This window comes from Diadema antillarum, unplaced genomic scaffold (assembly GCF_040938485.1).
Source record: "Diadema antillarum isolate AM-2024a unplaced genomic scaffold, OU_Dant_1.0 seq00000846_RagTag, whole genome shotgun sequence".
Classification (NCBI taxonomy): Eukaryota; Metazoa; Echinodermata; class Echinoidea; order Diadematoida; family Diadematidae; genus Diadema; species Diadema antillarum.
Window position 1 is genome coordinate 1438502 of NW_027271720.1, and position 17395 is coordinate 1455896.

General features: G+C 38.7%; 1 protein-coding gene across 4 annotated transcripts in view; it reads left to right on the plus strand.

Moving 5' to 3' along the window:
• Window positions 1-17395, plus strand: part of LOC139740302 (uncharacterized) — a 127508-nt gene that overhangs the window by 61485 nt on the left and 48628 nt on the right. For 3 of the 4 annotated variants that reach the window (XM_071650888.1, XM_071650884.1, XM_071650885.1), the window contains exon 3: window positions 15370-15440. The exons of the other annotated variant lie outside the window; for it this stretch is intronic. The gene's annotated coding sequence lies outside the window, so the exon portion shown is untranslated. The remainder of the gene's footprint in view (window positions 1-15369; window positions 15441-17395) is intronic. 4 annotated transcript variants of the gene reach the window in all.

The following is a 17395-nucleotide window of genomic DNA, read 5'->3' on the forward strand; positions in this document are numbered from 1 at the left end:
ATATAATATATATATATATATATATATATATATATATATATACACACACACAGACATATATATATATATATATATATACACATATATATGTTTATAAACATTGTAACTGCTGCGCGTATTGGCAGTACTAGATATAGCAATAGTATTGTGACATTATATATGTTTATATTTACATATAAGTATCGCAAAAGTAGCGAAATTTCGCAATTTCATAACTTCCCTACAGTTCTTATCCGTTTTTTATCAAATTTTCAGTGGTGTGCAGATAAATGTTTACTCTTCTTTTCAGACTAATCCTATTATAACCCGATGTGGAATTCCTCACTGTAAAGACCTTTGCTGGAACAGGACTATAATCATTAGGTAAAGCATTCAAGTGGTGTTGATTGGGACATCCCACTTTAATTTATGTTGCATCTATCCTGTAACAAAGGAGCAATGACACGGAAGTATACAGTGACCTGTCAACGACAATACTAGTCATGAATAGAAGCATCCGCAAACACGGCCCTTGCAGGTATGAGATAAAGTGAAATAATGTTCTTTGCTTTCTTTCATCCGAAATGAGTGCACGAATTTAACGCCGTCGCACAAACCTTTAAAAACTGAGAGCTGCAGCGCGCACGCATGCATCACACGCGTGAACGTTCACTTTATCACGTTGACGTTTACTTTGAAAAATTGAGTAAACTCAAACGAATGAGATGGTAAAAGCTTCGTGAGACAGCCATGAATCTATAGAGTTTAGTGAGTGGAATCGCATTTTGAATTCCTTTATAGGTTGATAAGCGCAACAAAAAAAAGATATTGGTTTTCAGGCTTTGTATTCGGGAAGAGGAATTTCAGCGACACAAAATTGCAAAGAAATATTGGATCTGAGAGAGAATGAAGCCACAGAGAGAGAGAGGGGGGAGGGGAGGGTGAGGGAGAGAGAGAGAAAGAGAGAGAGAGAGAGAGAGAGAGAGATGGAAGTGGAGTGGTACCAATTAAACACCAATTATGACCGTCTGGAAACTGGTGCCCTCATGGGACGAATAGAAGTGAATCGGTTTGCTTATAGTGATACGTTTTGCGGCAGTGTGATGTGTCTCGATCGTAATCCACAATAGCCTTCCGGTCTTTCTATTTTTACTTCTTTTCTTTAGTCTTTTCATCATAAAAACACACACATGACGTTAGATCAGCTATACTCTCTAAAAAAATCGAGTGAAAATATTCACTCTTAAAGGGGTGAATACAAAAAAGAGTGAATTTAGAGTGAAATTGGAGTGAATTTTGAGCGAAATTGTTCATTTTTACTCATTTTGGAGTGACCTCAGGGATCACTCGAAGATTTAGGAGTGATCCCTGAGGTCACTCCAAAACGAGTGAAAATGAACATTTTCACTCAAAATTCACTCCAATTTCACTCTAAATTCACTTTTTTTTTGTATTCACTCCTTTAAGAGTGAATATTTTCACTCGATTTTTTTCAGAGAGTAGATAACACTCCCTGATGCTTTATTCTTTTATTCCTATTACATAGTGTGAACTGAATAGCTGTTATTAAATGAATTCTTTTCTTACATAACATTATGTTCCATTATTAGACGCTTTAAGATTATGTCACTTATGAACCCATGTTTATGAGGGAGATACAGAAATCATATAAATGGAAGTAAAAGCCACGAATTGAAAACAAGACCTAAACATTACGGCTTGCTCATTTGAGTTTCCAAAAACGTAACTATCACGCCCTTTCACAATCATGAACATTGCGTACTTCGACAGTTTCTACAGTTAATTTTCCTGTCGTTTCGTCAGTGCCTTAAACGTCAAAACACCTTTGCTTTTTGTTTTTCCTGTTTTGAATACAAACATTGCAGACATAGTGCTTCATTAGAACTCCACTCCTGGTCTTCAAAATATTTTGCCGGCATCGCTCTGAATGGGATGAGAGCTTTGTCTCTCTTATTTTCCATTGACATTTGAGGATTCCTTCTCTTCCGTTTCACTCCGACTATACACTAGTATTAAAGCCAACACACGCTAGATAAAAGGAAAAAGAAATCAAGGTTAATCACGTACGGCAGTAAAGAAAAAGATAGTCAGGTAATTTCACTGTTGTTCTGTTCCTCCAAGGTGAACTCGTAACTGCTGATCTGTTATTACTGTTTATCAAATGTCTGTTACATTTCGAGTTGCTGTCACGACTATTTATGGTTGTCGAGAAGTAAATATATTTCTCTATTTGGGAGCAGAAAACTACCTAACATAGAACCTGTATATAACTTCCACCCGTCTATAACGGTCACTCTCTGTGTATCCCTTAGTTTGCCGCTAGGCACAGGTTTGACTTCGGCATCTTATTTGGCCGTACTGGCGAAAGCAATAATCAAAGATGCAGATGACTAGTATGGCAACTTCGACAAGAAATAGCCCCCTAAGACCGTTCACTGATTGAGCTAAAGGACGCAACTGCCGCAGCGATATCCTATAATCTTGTTTATCAGCTGCCACGTTTTGGTTATTAAGAGTTGATGATTTGATTTGCATGAACCGATTTGGTTGATACTTACACGAGACCCCGTAAACGCCCGATTCTGACTTAACATCAGGCCATACTAGTAGGCAGGAAAGTCCCCGGGGCTTGGACTGAACTGGATCTGAGTCAAAACGACAACAAATGGCTGGAGGGTATTCAGTTAAATAATATCTGCGAGATTATTGTTTGGAATCCTGTTTTGAAATATCATCATGTACACTCATATTAGGCCTATATTCAACCGCGAAATTCTTATTAAACGGAGGGCAGGAGGGGCCGGGAGAGGGTAGCACCACTCGTAGTGGACAATGGACATTTTCCTCATTACTACTCGCAACAGGTGTCCAGAGAAGAAAACAAGGGCATTGAACGGAAGTATCGATCCATTCAGAGAAAGCACGGAACGCTATAATGTAACCAAGGAATATAAACATCACATCTCTCTTACCTGAAAGTTCCCCGACAAGAAAGCAGCAGTTGATCATGTAGTTTGCTTAAAAGCATTCATTTAAAGGTTCCCTGAATGAAATACAAATGCATGTTGATTTTTGTTGAGTTATGATACCCTCAACATCACTTTTGCGGTGAAACGAATATCTAGAAGGAATATTGGTTTGGAAGAATTTCTTTTGAGCGTATCCAAGTTATTTAAAGTAAAATAGAAGAAAAATCAGTTAAAAGGTAAATGGAATGTTTCTGGATATTCGTTTCACCGCAAAATTGATGTTGAGGGTATCATAAATCAACACAAATCAACATGCATTTGTATTTCAGGGAACCTTTAACTGTAACTGGTACATACGACTTATTGAATAGTATCTGTGCCGGATGGATATCTCATTTCAAGTTTGTATTTCCTCCGTACTTTAAAACAAAATATCGCCTACAATACGTTATGTATTGCCTCCATCAAAATCATGATTTTGTGTGTATGCCAGTCATCAAATGCTCTAAGCCTACATAGGTCTAGATAAATTTTGGGTGTGTACATTATTGGCGTATACGAGCTCCGCCTTACATGCAGGTCAGGAGGATGCACGTTTAGTCATAACTCCATTGTTTGAGACCGAAGTGTATCTTCGTGGTTTGCTTTTGTTTTCAAGGCAATCTTTAAGTCTGGCCATGCCTCCCCGTGTATGGTTTCCTCTGATGGACAAGAACAAAATATATTTGTCATCTCCTTTTTGCTGCGCTAAATATCTTTGAATGCCAACTTCATATATCATGGTCCTAGTAATCTTACAAAGACGATAACAATGTGCTTTGTTCTACTGCTGCTTCAAGGTCCTTGGACAATCACGTTCTTGCGTCCTTATAGCAAGACGAACGAGAGGATCAGAAAAGTTTTTTTTTCTGTTTGTTTGTTTGTTCCTTTGCTTTTATGCCTATTTTTAAGTTAAGCAAAGTCAAACACTGTGCTATATGCTGAAATTGGTCCTTTTTGTATTTCATATTTTCAAATAATCTTACCAGATATGAATGGACTAGTTATTAGCAAACTGTTAGGATAAGAGGTATTACACTGCCAAAAATAACGCGATAACGATTATCGCGTTATAGCTATTATCGCGTTATGTTACAGCGTTTAGCACCAAAAAATTCCCGCGAAATAACACGTACGGGAATGCGAACAGAATCATTGTCTGGTCAACAGGATGTTTTCAACCGAACGAAATATTTTGGTAGATTTTTGGCAATCCAAAACAGCGAGTGGAAATTGTGTGCAGTACTATTCTCACGCGCACGGCCGGCTTGCATACACACGTGACGTCGGCGCGACCGTCAAACTACGTACGTCCACATAAAAAAAAAAAAAAAAAAACACACACACACACACACACAAAAATGATAAATTGATTATTATCATCATTTAGTTCTACTAGTATTCATTTATTAACGTCAGCAGCTACCATGGACAAAAAACAAATACAAAAACAAAAACAAAAACAAAATTTTTGCACTCGAGTGTTAGGAAAAAGCACATTTATTTGCTAATAGATTACTTATGGAGTAGCCTAATTTGTGCCCCTAACAAAAGAAACACTGATGCACGAGGATTTAAGTCGCAAAAAGGATGCTTAGAGGCATGGGAGATCTGGGTAGCGTACCTGCATTTCAAGTTAGTACGATATTTCAGAGCAGTCTAGAAACCAACTTTAGATAAGAACTCACTAATTTTGGGGTCGGCAAAAGCAATCCCAAATTGTAGTGCTGTTTTTGAAAATAAAATGCAGTGCAGCAGTGTGTGTGTGTTTGTTTGTTGTTTGTTTGTTTGTTTGTTTTTTAGTGTGTTTTTCAGTAAGTCCTGTCTGGTCAGAATGAAATCTGGGGGCATTTCACTTATGAAGCGTTTTGCCAGATTTGTCTTTTTTTTTCTCTGACAAACTGTTATAAGCTACTGAAATCCATGCATGTGATTGGCTGAGAGCAAAAACGCTTCATGAAATGCCCTCAAGGTAATCCATACTTTAGCTTTCAGTGATAGAGCAAAATTTTAATCTATGTTATAAGATAATAACCTCCCATGCACATTGTTCATCCTACATAAGCACGATAAGAGTACGAATTCGTCTGAAAATGGAGTTGGGAGTGAGATATCACGTATTAAATTACAAATATCCTACTAAAAGATTACAGTCTCTGCAAAAGAAAAGAATACAAACACAGAGCTCGCCATTATTTAGCTTTTCTCGATTCAGGTGCTTATCGAATTTCAAATACAGATCATCAACTCATTTGAAGAACAAAACAAAAACAAGACAAATAACAGACAAACAAACAAACAAATGCATAGCACTTGAAACAACACATGAGTGCTTCATCGTATCCTAAGACTTCTGGGGAAAACGTTTTCATATTTGAAAAAGAAAAGTGTTTTCGCTGCTATCGAATACTCCCCCTTCTACCATTCTACTTATGTTTTATGTCATGTTGACGAAATGATTGCTGCCAGGGGCCCAATTTTTGTGTATAGTTGGTAAATCTTGATGGAAGAAGAATCCTCATCACACTCCCGGAAACTAGATCAAGTGTGAGTAACGCGAACCCGACTCATATCCGGTTTGTTTCCCCACAGGCTACAATGCATGCCGGTATTTCATGAAAGTCTTCTGGTTAAAACAAACAAACAAAACTAAGGAAACAAATATGAAAAACGAAAACAAAAACCGAAACAAAGAGCAAGGAAAGAGGCGGGTCTCATTTGGAACAGATTACGAACTTTAATCCCTCCCCCCCCCCCCCCCCAAAAAAAAAAAACAACAACAACAACCAAACAAACACTATACATTGAAGACAATTGGAACATGATACAACAACATTATCATCGAGTATCATCCCATGAACGTATGGAGAAAAATAGCCTTCCATAGCTTTGCGCACATAACTGTACCACTATGACATTCTCAGAATACTAGTATAAAGCAGTAAAGAGCCTACTCGAATTCTTAGTGTATAAACAAGACACAATTATATGTCTACTTTGGTGTTCCTTTATCATATTTCTGTCAAATCTATCAGATCGATATTTGCAATTTCACGTAGAGCAGTGAGATTGATTTCGCTATGTTAAATGGACTGCTGAGTAGACACAGTGGTCGACAACGTCAGGAGTTGATTCCGACTGATCGAGGTAAACGTATACCATCAAAGTATGTATAATCAGAAATATATCTACGATCTTGTGAAAACATTGTTTATTGTTGGCATACAGGAAGAGCAACAACAGCAGAAAAGAGAAAAGTCCCATTCTACTGTGGCAAACAGAAAAGAATGAAAAGAAACCACAACTCCTAAAAATACACAAACAAAACAAACAACGGATAAGCCTGCACTTTCTCAGTCAATGCCAATGTTCAAAATTAGAAGCGACTGGACTGCACGAAGGCGGTTACTGGAAATGATATTGAACAGTACTTGTTTGTTTGTCTGGGCAAAAACAATTGACTAGAATCACAGACACTCAATTTCATTGAGCTTATGCCTCAGCATAGGTAGAGGAAAAACTATAGTCGGGCGACGAATTCGACATTTTCAAGGATAGACACAAAAACACGTACAGGTAAAAATAGTCTGGCAATTGAAGGTAACGAAGACAGGTATAAAAGAAAATGTACACCGGCAGAGAAAATGGAACATGCGGGAAAGCACTGCGCATGTCCATAGAATAACATAACGACAGTACTACAAAGGATCTCGTATAATTTGATGGGTGAAATTGGTATGAGGTTGGTTATGTGAGTTGTCCTACAGTAGATACTTGTAATATTCTAGGAGCGGTAATCAAGATTATCTGAGATGTCATTTCAGAAGTATCTTGATGTTTCCTTGTTTTACTTGTGTACTCAACAATAAGCAATTTCTGCAGCCCAACTAATGATACGACCATAAACAACATGTTGATTTTGTTACTCGCCATCACAAAAAAAAAAAAAATTAGGTCTATACTTGCTTCACCAAACCCGATAACTGTCAAATTTCAACAGAGTTTAGGACTTTGACACTCCTAAAAGAAGTACCTAACCTCAACCTATCGATTTATATGATATAACGGAAAGATTCTTGGTTTTCTAGGAATATTGTTTTCCTATCTCATCAACCTTTCGACAGAAATTCGCAACAGTAACTTCAAGACGAAGGAATAGAAGCGGGGTGATGTTTCACCAAGTCGTTCTTAATGTTAGGAACAACGTTAAGAACGACTTGAACACGTTCTGATGTGCTACAGCATTTCAATAATTCAGCACAAGAACTGATCACCAGTCGTTGTCAAAGTCGTTCTTAATATAGCCTAAGAACAGCTTGATGAAACACCACCCTGGTCTGTGAAATGTACTACTTTGTTTAGCAGATGTTAACCATCTTTTTGTGGATCCTTACGGTGCTTTTACTCGCTCTCGCTGCTTTAAGCATATTTCCTTACGATCAGCCATTGTTTTGATAAATGGATTGTCCTTTGTGGTCGTGCCTGATTCCAATGCTTGAGTTAATGTCCAACCATCCCATATTTATTTATTTTCCTTTAAGTACGACTTGTGCTGGAGTGAAGTTACCGCTGTCTTAAAGGGATGGTATAGTTCTGGTTGAGATGGGAATTCAGATTTTAACTTTTTCCGAGATAATTAGAAACCACTTAGGCCTACATGAAATATTATAGAGTATACAATTCCGAAAGGAATTGAAAGTTTGTTTGATCAAGATTAGTTCTGAAATGACTGACATATCCAAAAACAAACAGGTCCTAATAAAAGGCGGGACGTACGTTTTATTAGGATCGCTTTGTTTTTCTTTATTTTTTGATTTATCAGCCATTTCAAACTTTTAAACGTTAAAGCTTATAACACAACGGAAAATCATAATGATAAATATGGAACAGAAGATTAATGACTTAGCACTACCTAAAACTCAGTGGTAATAAAGTTGTTAGAAAGAAGTTCGCATAACGGAAAAAGAAGAGGAAAAAAGACAGAAGAGGGAGGGCGTACCAATCAAAACATTTTTTTAATGTGCATTCAATTTCATTGAAGACGTGTTGATGTTGTTTTTCCAACATGTTTATGTACTTGAAAAGGTATTATTGATGTTTGATTTTTGATGTCAGTTACAGCGTACTGTCAATAGACAAGAGTGAGTTGTGGGCACATGTACACGTAGATGGCACGAAACGCGAAGTGCTATCTTTACAACGTGCGTTGTCAGCTACCCGGTCGTGTTTCTCCTTGAAGGAGATGAAGATGGAAAAGGATCATAAATGACTGGTCCAAATTCTGCCATATTCCTGGCTTGCTTCGATTGAATCTCGTCCTCTCTCTCTCTCTCTCTCCCCACACCGACCAGCAACATCAACAACGAAGGAGACATTTAAAAAACCCACGAGAAAAATAACAACAAACAAACCAAATATAAAACAAAAAACAAACATGGCGAGGATGCGGAAACTTTTGACGTCATCTGCGTCTTTTAACAACATCGACTTGAATACAAGGAAAGCTCTCCATTTGGAGGAGAGATGTACCACATATCACGTGACTAGTACCAGTGACGTAGATATGGCGTGCATGATGAAAACAGACTGTTGTTCGTTCTTGGAGGGAGCTCCACGTTGAAGGAGAGACAAGGGGATTTGTGTTTGCTCGGTACCCCACCCCATCCATTTGCTCATAAAATTTTGATCGCTTAATCATTTTGTTTTGCCAGACTTGATGGGGCTCAATGTACACTTGGGACTCTCTATATGAATTAGAAGTTTGGTTGCTGTTAACTATAGGCTACTTTGCAGTTTGCAGTGCATGCGGCCAAAAATTTATGACTGTGAATGACAACTTTTTTTGCTTTGTTGCTATTGTTTTATTTCTTCTTTCATACAACGAAATGCCCTTGATCATAAAGAAGTTTTCCACGTTTTGATACAGCTGTTTGCTTCGTTCCACGTGCGAACTTGTGGATTTAGGCAATGCCTGGCAATGCCATTTGACAATTCTTTTAAAATCGGACAGAAAGAGGGGGAGAGGGATAAATGACAGACTTATATCAAATTATATGTTTTCCTAGTGCATGTATTTCATTGATATTGTTGTTGTGTTTGAAAGAAAGGAGAGAGAGAGAAAAAAAATGGGGCCCTATATTACAACAAATAATTTGCCCCATGATTTTACCCACGCTGCGAATTGGTCGACATCGGACTCTATTAACAATCGAAGTGTAAGCACTGTACTGAAACAGGTGTTTGACATCGAATTGACATACCGGCGATATCGCCGACTCACGGAATCAACGTTCACAACGTTCTAGTGCCATCGTGTGACCATAATTATTTGAGTAACAGTTGCCGACCTAATGGAGCTGGTATCTATCCATGATTTACCTGATATTGAATACAGAAAATGAATAAGGGGACCATGAGTCACTGGCCTTGGAAAGTTTTGAGTACTGACTCATATTTCAATTTCAATTTTAATCTCAATTTTAAATCCATGCGACAAAAATGCAGGACTTTATAGATGTCTTATTCGTATTGCAGAGTTGTATGTGTATGAAAATACACACACAGGCACACGCAAATACCTACATTGTCATGGGTATATTATGACATACAAAGGTGTACATGAATTTTGTTGATAAATGCATTTTCTATGGCTGAACCATATATTATGTGTAATGTGATACATATTGCATATTATACATTGTATGTGCAGTTCTTCATGTCTTTCTTTCGTTTTATACTGTTACTGCTTTACATGCTGAACTCGGCTGGCAAAAGCAATATGAATTGCTGTTGCTTGGGAGCATATCAAACCAAACATGTAGCATGAAAAAAAAAATACATTCAATGATCAAAAGAGATCAAAAGAGAGTTGCTGTAAGTTTGTAATGCATACTTTTAAACGGACACACAAACAACTTTGATGCCTTACAGCATACAATATGCCGCAATAAAAAAGGCAGCCATTTTTTCCCTGCAAGGAATAATTAACAAGTTATGAATGGACATGACGCTCACAGCCACAAATCGATTACCTGTCACAAATTTTTTCTACCACTTTTAATTCATCGAAATGGCCCATTAGTTCTTTTCTCCTACGAAATCATATTACAAGATCATCATATTTCTGTCATCTATAGAATATAATTCACATTATGGAATAGAATAGGAATAAAACTTACGTTACATTACATACAACTTTATTGATGATACGGATACTGGTACAGTATTTTAAGCTTCGTATAACATTTTCGACACTGTGAAGGGAATACGTATTAGGGAAAATATCAGATATGGGGAAAACTTTGCACAATTCTGAGTTTGTCCAGACAATTTTTGTCAACAGACTTTGCTTTATCATGTGTAAACTTGTCCATTTTGCTTCCAACTACGCTGTCGAGGATTGGATTCTATGTCAATATGCATGTCCATGTTTGTACATATCATCTTGTGTATCTTTAATTCATATAATATCATTTGATAAGGAAACCCCGTGATAGGGTGAAGCAAACCCAAATCAAATATTCAGTGAGCAACATCGTAATTATAGCTTCTAGCAGCTCCGCAGCGCTGTCTTTTAAGAGTAAAGATGACATTGCAGATGATGAATGGGAATAACAGGACGTGCTATTAAAGGATTTTAGTACCCATCAGCAGACTCTGTGAGTATAGAACAGCGAGATCTGTATCAATGGGTACTTGACGCGAATAGAGAACCCCGCTAGCACATCTCTCCAACGAAGAAGAGGGCGGGAGGAGGGGTGGATTAAAACGGATTCAACAACCGTTATTTCTTTTTTCGACTTTCCCTCTTTCTCGTCATATCATCTCCCGATACGATTCCACGTCTACTTTGTTTTTTCGATAATCATTGGTTTGACTCGATTTTCTTAATTTCTGTGTCATAATCTTATCTCATTTGTTCTGCTTATTTTCTCTCTCTCTCTCTCTCTCTCTTTTTGAGTTCTTGTTTTGGGAGTGATTAGTTTTGTTCTTGTTGATGTTGTTGTTGTTGCTTTCATTGCTTTTTATCTCGGTCTGCCTCTTTCCTTGTCATAGGGAAACGAGAACGCGACGAAAATAAGAGAAGGGGGGAATTATAGTCTGAGGAAGAAGGGGGTGATTGTGCAGGGGAGGAGATATCTCTATAGAGTTGGAAGGCGGAGCCCTGATTTATTGTGTGTTAAATCCTCGTGACCCCATGCACTGCCACAGGCTTCATGTTTACTTGGCAATCGAATGCATGCAGGGCAATAACGGTGCAAGTGAAATCCCGCAGGATTCCATGATGAAGAAACCTTTTGGACGACAGCAGTCGCATAATTTTGACTATATACAGTAAGAATGGCGGTACTGCTGATTATCCTACCAGGATCAACGCAAAAAGCGTCACCCTCCCAGACAGGAACGGGACAAAAATTACTGGTTTGACTCGATTTTCTTAATTTCTGTGTCATAATCTTATCTCATTTGTTCTGCTTATTTTCTCTCTCTCTCTCTCTCTCTCTTTTTGAGTTCTTGTTTTGGGAGTGATTAGTTTTGTTCTTGTTGATGTTGTTGTTGTTGCTTTCATTGCTTTTTATCTCGGTCTGCCTCTTTCCTTGTCATTCGAATTTTCCTCTTTCTCTGTTCTTGTCATAATCTCACCTTTTCCTCATCATCTGCAGCCTATACTCCCACGCCATCTCCCTCAAGTAAATCCGCGCTCGGCCGTCGCGCACCGGGAGCAATTTTTGACACTTCAGGGGTATACCCCTGAGATCCCCGGCTCCGGACTGCGGAGTGTTGACCCAGCGCGCGCTGGAAAGAGGGAGGAGGAGACTTAAGGCCCTTGCAGATAACGGCTGGGCTTTGCGGGGGGAAACAAACACCCCTCACGTCCGCTCCGGAGCGGGGGATTTTTTTTTTTCATAGGGAAACGAGAACGCGACGAAAATAAGAGAAGGGGGGAATTATAGTCTGAGGAAGAAGGGGGTGATTGTGCAGGGGAGGAGATATCTCTATAGAGTTGGAAGGCGGAGCCCTGATTTATTGTGTGTTAAATCCTCGTGACCCCATGCACTGCCACAGGCTTCATGTTTACTTGGCAATCGAATGCATGCAGGGCAATAACGGTGCAAGTGAAATCCCGCAGGATTCCATGATGAAGAAACCTTTTGGACGACAGCAGTCGCATAATTTTGACTATATACAGTAAGAATGGCGGTACTGCTGATTATCCTACCAGGATCAACGCAAAAAGCGTCACCCTCCCAGACAGGAACGGGACAAAAATTACTGTTATATAAATTATGATGAAAGAAAAACCACAACACCAGTAGTAACCATTGTGATGACGAACGATTCAGATAGACAGGGGGGGGGGTGGGGTGATTAGGTAATCGATGTCGATTTTCACGACTGCGGTATCTCTGAAGTATTATCAACATGGCATAATAATCATAATCGTAGTTACCTCCACAGCGCCTGTCATCGACCGTTGTAATTATGAGAAAACATCCAACTGAAGGACTCGATTGCCTATAAAAAATAAAGATCCCACTTACACACATATACACACACACACATACATACAAATTTTTTTGTTGTTATTTTCAAATTAAATTCAAAAACGCTTGAACATTCACAAAATTTTCAAGGGTATGGCATGTAATTCCATGCTTTCTAATGGCGCCCTGCAGTGTTAATCGCTGTTTAAGTATTGATTTCAACCAGCGGTATTTGCAAATCATAAATTCTATCCATGTCTTTGCCTAACCTAAATGTGAGGGGAAAAAAGCCTATTATCTCGTGACGAAAAGCTGATGATTGACTAGTGTACTGTTAACGTCAATTCTCACTGACGTCACTGTTTGTTGGTATTGTGTGCTTGTTTGTTTTTATAGTCAAACTTTGTCCGGTCGCTTTGCCACGCGAGAACAGTAATGACGTTGAACGTGTGCAAAGCCTGTTTCATAAATAATTCTTTACTTGCTAAGTGTTAACAGAAAGTCGATAAGTAGACACGCAGACGCAAACACGGACAGACATCTATATAATGTTATCCATCTAGTCGCATAATCATATTAGTTTCTTTCATCTCTTAATGAATATAGAGTTTTATTGCATGTCGAGCACATGGAAAAATAAGAACAAGTTGCATTTACAAAGGAGCATAGTATTGAATAAATGGAATAATGAGATAAAAAATCGATTTTCGAAAGCTGACAGTCTCTGTGTATTGATGAATCTCGAGTTTTCCATTTTAATTTGTACAGGAAGGAACTCCTCTAAAAACACACACACACACAAAAAAAAACCCAGTGGCAGTATTTGGAGGATTAGAGAGGTTCTGCGCAAGAGTGTGGGACTTAACTTCCCATCTAATTCAGTTAAATTTCTATAAGGACTTAACTTCCCATTTAATTCTGTTAAATTGTCATATTATAAAGTTACCACATTCGTGAAAACGAAAGACTTAAAATAAACGAGGCAGGCAAAGAAATACACAAGGTTCTAGAATGAACACTTACGGAATTTTGAATGCCCGACTAATAATCAACTCCCATAACAATAAAAGCAAAAAAACAAAACAAAACAAAACAGAACAAAACAAAAAACAAAACGAACAAATAAACAAACAAGCAAAGAAAGAAATAATGCAAACCAAAAGCAGCAACAACAAAAGCAGAACCGACCTGAATGTATTACTGTTTGTCTTCTTGGGCAATGGGACTGCCTAAAGAAGAAAAAAAAACAGTATGAAAATTGTAATGATGTATTCTCTTCTACTCCCATGTAGGTACCTATATAGCTAACCGCTAATGGCTTGACACATGAGATTCATGTAGTGTAAATACCCCCGAGTTATGTAGATAGATCAATGTGAAATCAAATATGGATAGGGACATCAGAATATTGGCATTGTGAAAGAGCGTAACTTGGATTATTCTTGAAAATGTGAATCGCTTTGGATAGAAAGAATTCTTAAGTTCTATAGCATACACTTTGTACTTTGACTTCAATCTGATGCCATTTGTTATCAGTACAAAAAAAAAATGTTTGAAGGGATATGTTTTACTTCAATGCCAGTCCTATACCAGCTCTGCGATTTGGATTAATATTCCACCACTGTCAGTGGTCTTAGTACGCCAAATGCCCTACGTTTATGGTCGGGTGTTTTTGTGTTTTTTAATTTCCTATTTTTCCTCTCTTTTTTTTTTCTTTTTGATTGTGAAAGAAATTGAATTCTTAAATTTTGCTCAAAATACACGAGCTCACTCTCGTGGTTAATCATGAAATGTTCCGAGGGCACTTTCAGCGCCTCCGGGGGGACATTGTTTGCCGGTAATTTCCCCATCCCATGACTGCTAATTGCTGATAATGACCAAAATCAAAGGGGACTTCTTTAGTTCTCAACCACGATGCACCATTCTGACCTTCTGGCAATACGAAATGTACGATTCCCAAGGTGGAATTATGCATTTATGCCCTAAACTTGTATTGTTTTTAAGTCATGTTTGAATTAGAAGAAGATGATTGACTTGATGAAGATCGAATATATTATCCGCGGTTTGATTTCGCATTGTCTTCTCTCTCTCTCCCTCTCTCTCTCTCTCTGTCTGTCTGTCTGTCTATTTTCATATATCTCTTACTTTAAACATAGACGAGGAAAGTTCAATGTCCCATTTTTACAGGCTTTCTTTGTCTTGATGTTCTTAAATTCTGATTTTCTTACAACTACCTTGAATAGCAGAGAACAATATTCATGCATTTCTCATAAAATTGAATACAATAAAACATAAAAACATAAAAATTGAAATTCAATCTGTGGATTAAAATATATCAATATACAGGTCGGTCGATATGTGGTATTATAATCCTTTTAAGACATTATTAACCATTTGCCCTCTCATTAATATTTTTGGCTTCATTGCGATTTTTTTTCCGTATAGTAAGATGTTTTGTGGTACAACTGGCCTACACATATGCATCAAATGAGATAATTCAAATAGTTGTTAAATCACTGCTCCCAATGGTAAACAATATCTGTGATCCTGACAAGTATTCTCTTCATCTTATCGATCTTAAAAAAAAGAAAAAATAGTCTTCAAGGTTTTCTTCTAAGGTGACTCTTATAGTAATGAGCAGTATCTAGGGCTCATTAGAATCATGCAGTCAATCTGACCATATGACATCTTGACTCTATAGTGACGATAGCAAATGAGATTTGAGTACGGCAGTATAAGTATCTCCGCAAAAAAACAAATCAAACAAAACCCCAAAACACAATGTTGATTTTATTTTTATTTTGTTTTCAACTGTGACTTTTTTTATCTTTCGTCTCCCCCCCCCCCCCACTTCCTCGTTCTCCACAATCCTGCAGATCATTAATCGCAGACCCGATATCTCGATGACGCGCTGGTAATCGGTGGGAAAACAAAAAGGAAGCCATATGTGAGTACACACACGCGTGCAAAGTATTCGTCAACAAATAACGAAGAGCAAAACACCCGCTCTTCCAGTTCATTTGTTTTTTAAAGACCTAATAAAATGCTTACAAAATGTTTTGATATGCAAAAGAAATGTAAAATATTTGTCATAATTATCAATGTAAATATGTTGTCAGTGTCGTTCCGGTTTTTATCGCTTCTAGAAACTCCCCCAAATATCACATTTTTGGAGGACCTCGTTGCAGCTTTTGCGAAAAAGATAGTCACGTGACGAACACCCCTGAACCGATTGATGACGTATAAGCACGGAGTTGTGCTCAGTTAGCAGACGCCGCTCAGCACAAGCACTCAGATTACTAGCTTGGTACACGCGCGTACACGTTAGCTAGCCCGGCCAGGCCCGGGCCCCGCGGGATGTGCGCTCCCGGTCGACCCACTGACTGTCGACACATACACGCATTAGTACCACGTACATTATCACTAAGTTAGCTTGCACAAATACCTGGTACCTCGAGCATAATGTCTTCCCCTATATGGGTAAACTTCGACATTGATGATGATGATGATGATCAAGACTGCAGCTCTGACGATAGCGGAGAAGAAGAGGAGGCACATGAAGTTGAAGGGGAAGATATGGAGGGAGAGGCAGCCGATGAACCAGAACGTTATCGTGGGGTTGCACCTTACCGATATGAACCAGCTGCATCTCACCCGCTGCCAGTGCAAGAGCGTATGAAAATGGCACCAAGTCCGAGAATAGACCTCACGGAAACGATCGCCTGGGAAATACAGAGTGGTATGTCTGGTATGCCCCCATATAGTTTAACGTTAGAAAGGATATAATGTATTCTACATGATTGACATTGTAAGTTGTAACTGTTTGTCTAGTAAGTAGTAGAACTAGAAGAACAGACCCAGCTCGCTCACAAAGTGAGCGGCTACTCCGGCCGCAGCAAGCGGGAGCGTCCCGGCCGTGGCCTGGCCCGTCGGCCGGCGCTAACAGTAACAGTAACAAGTTAAACTACTAGTAGTAGTCTAGTAGTAGATCTAGTAGTAGCAGTCTACTTGTAGTAGTAGTCTACTAGTACTACTACTAGTAGTAGTACTATTATCACTAGGTCTAGTAGACTAGTAAGTAGTAGGCCTAATAGCAGAATCTTTGGTAGTAGTACAGAGGCTACATTCTAGGGGGATGTGTTACAGGGTGGGTCGTGGCTCAAAAAAAAGAAGGAAAAAAAAGGGCCAAACCAGTTTCCCATGGTCAGTTTCTGCAATATTTGTTATCAGTAATTTAGATGCGCCATTTTCTAAGAAAAACGATACCAAGAATGATCGTCAATTTTTGGTCGAGTAGCTTTTGTTTTATGCTAGCAAATCATACAGTGGAAGAAAGCCCCAACGCCGTGCTTATCTAGGCCTACCTATGAACGCCACGGTTGGGCTGGATTCACGAGTAGGTCTAGGCCTATAAAGAAGGCGAGTCGCCGTAGTATTGAATACAAACACGCAGTGGTGGTGGGGCTATCGTTAAATAGGCCCCACCGTAGTGCGCGTGCACCGTACCCGTGCGTTTATAGCAAGCAAGGGTAGGTCCTCCTAGGGTTTAGGGTTAGGTAGGGTTGTTTTTATGATTAAATTGGCCGTTAAATTAGTCGAGGGACATATTAGGAAGTCATTTTCGCCGCATTCACGAGTATTGATCGTGGAAGGCAGTCCCACCGCCGTGCTTACCTACCGATGAACGCCACACGGTGGGGCTGAATTCACGAGTACTGTATTCAAACAGGCGAGTCGCCGTAGTATTATTACTAGTTCAGACACGCAGTGGTGGGACCCATTTCACGAGTTTGCCGAAAATAATGGACATCCAAGCGTACCACAGTTGTAATCTGTATTATTGGCAGTATTAAATCCGATACAATTCATTAAATATTCTTTTGTCTAAAGGCTTAGCCAATG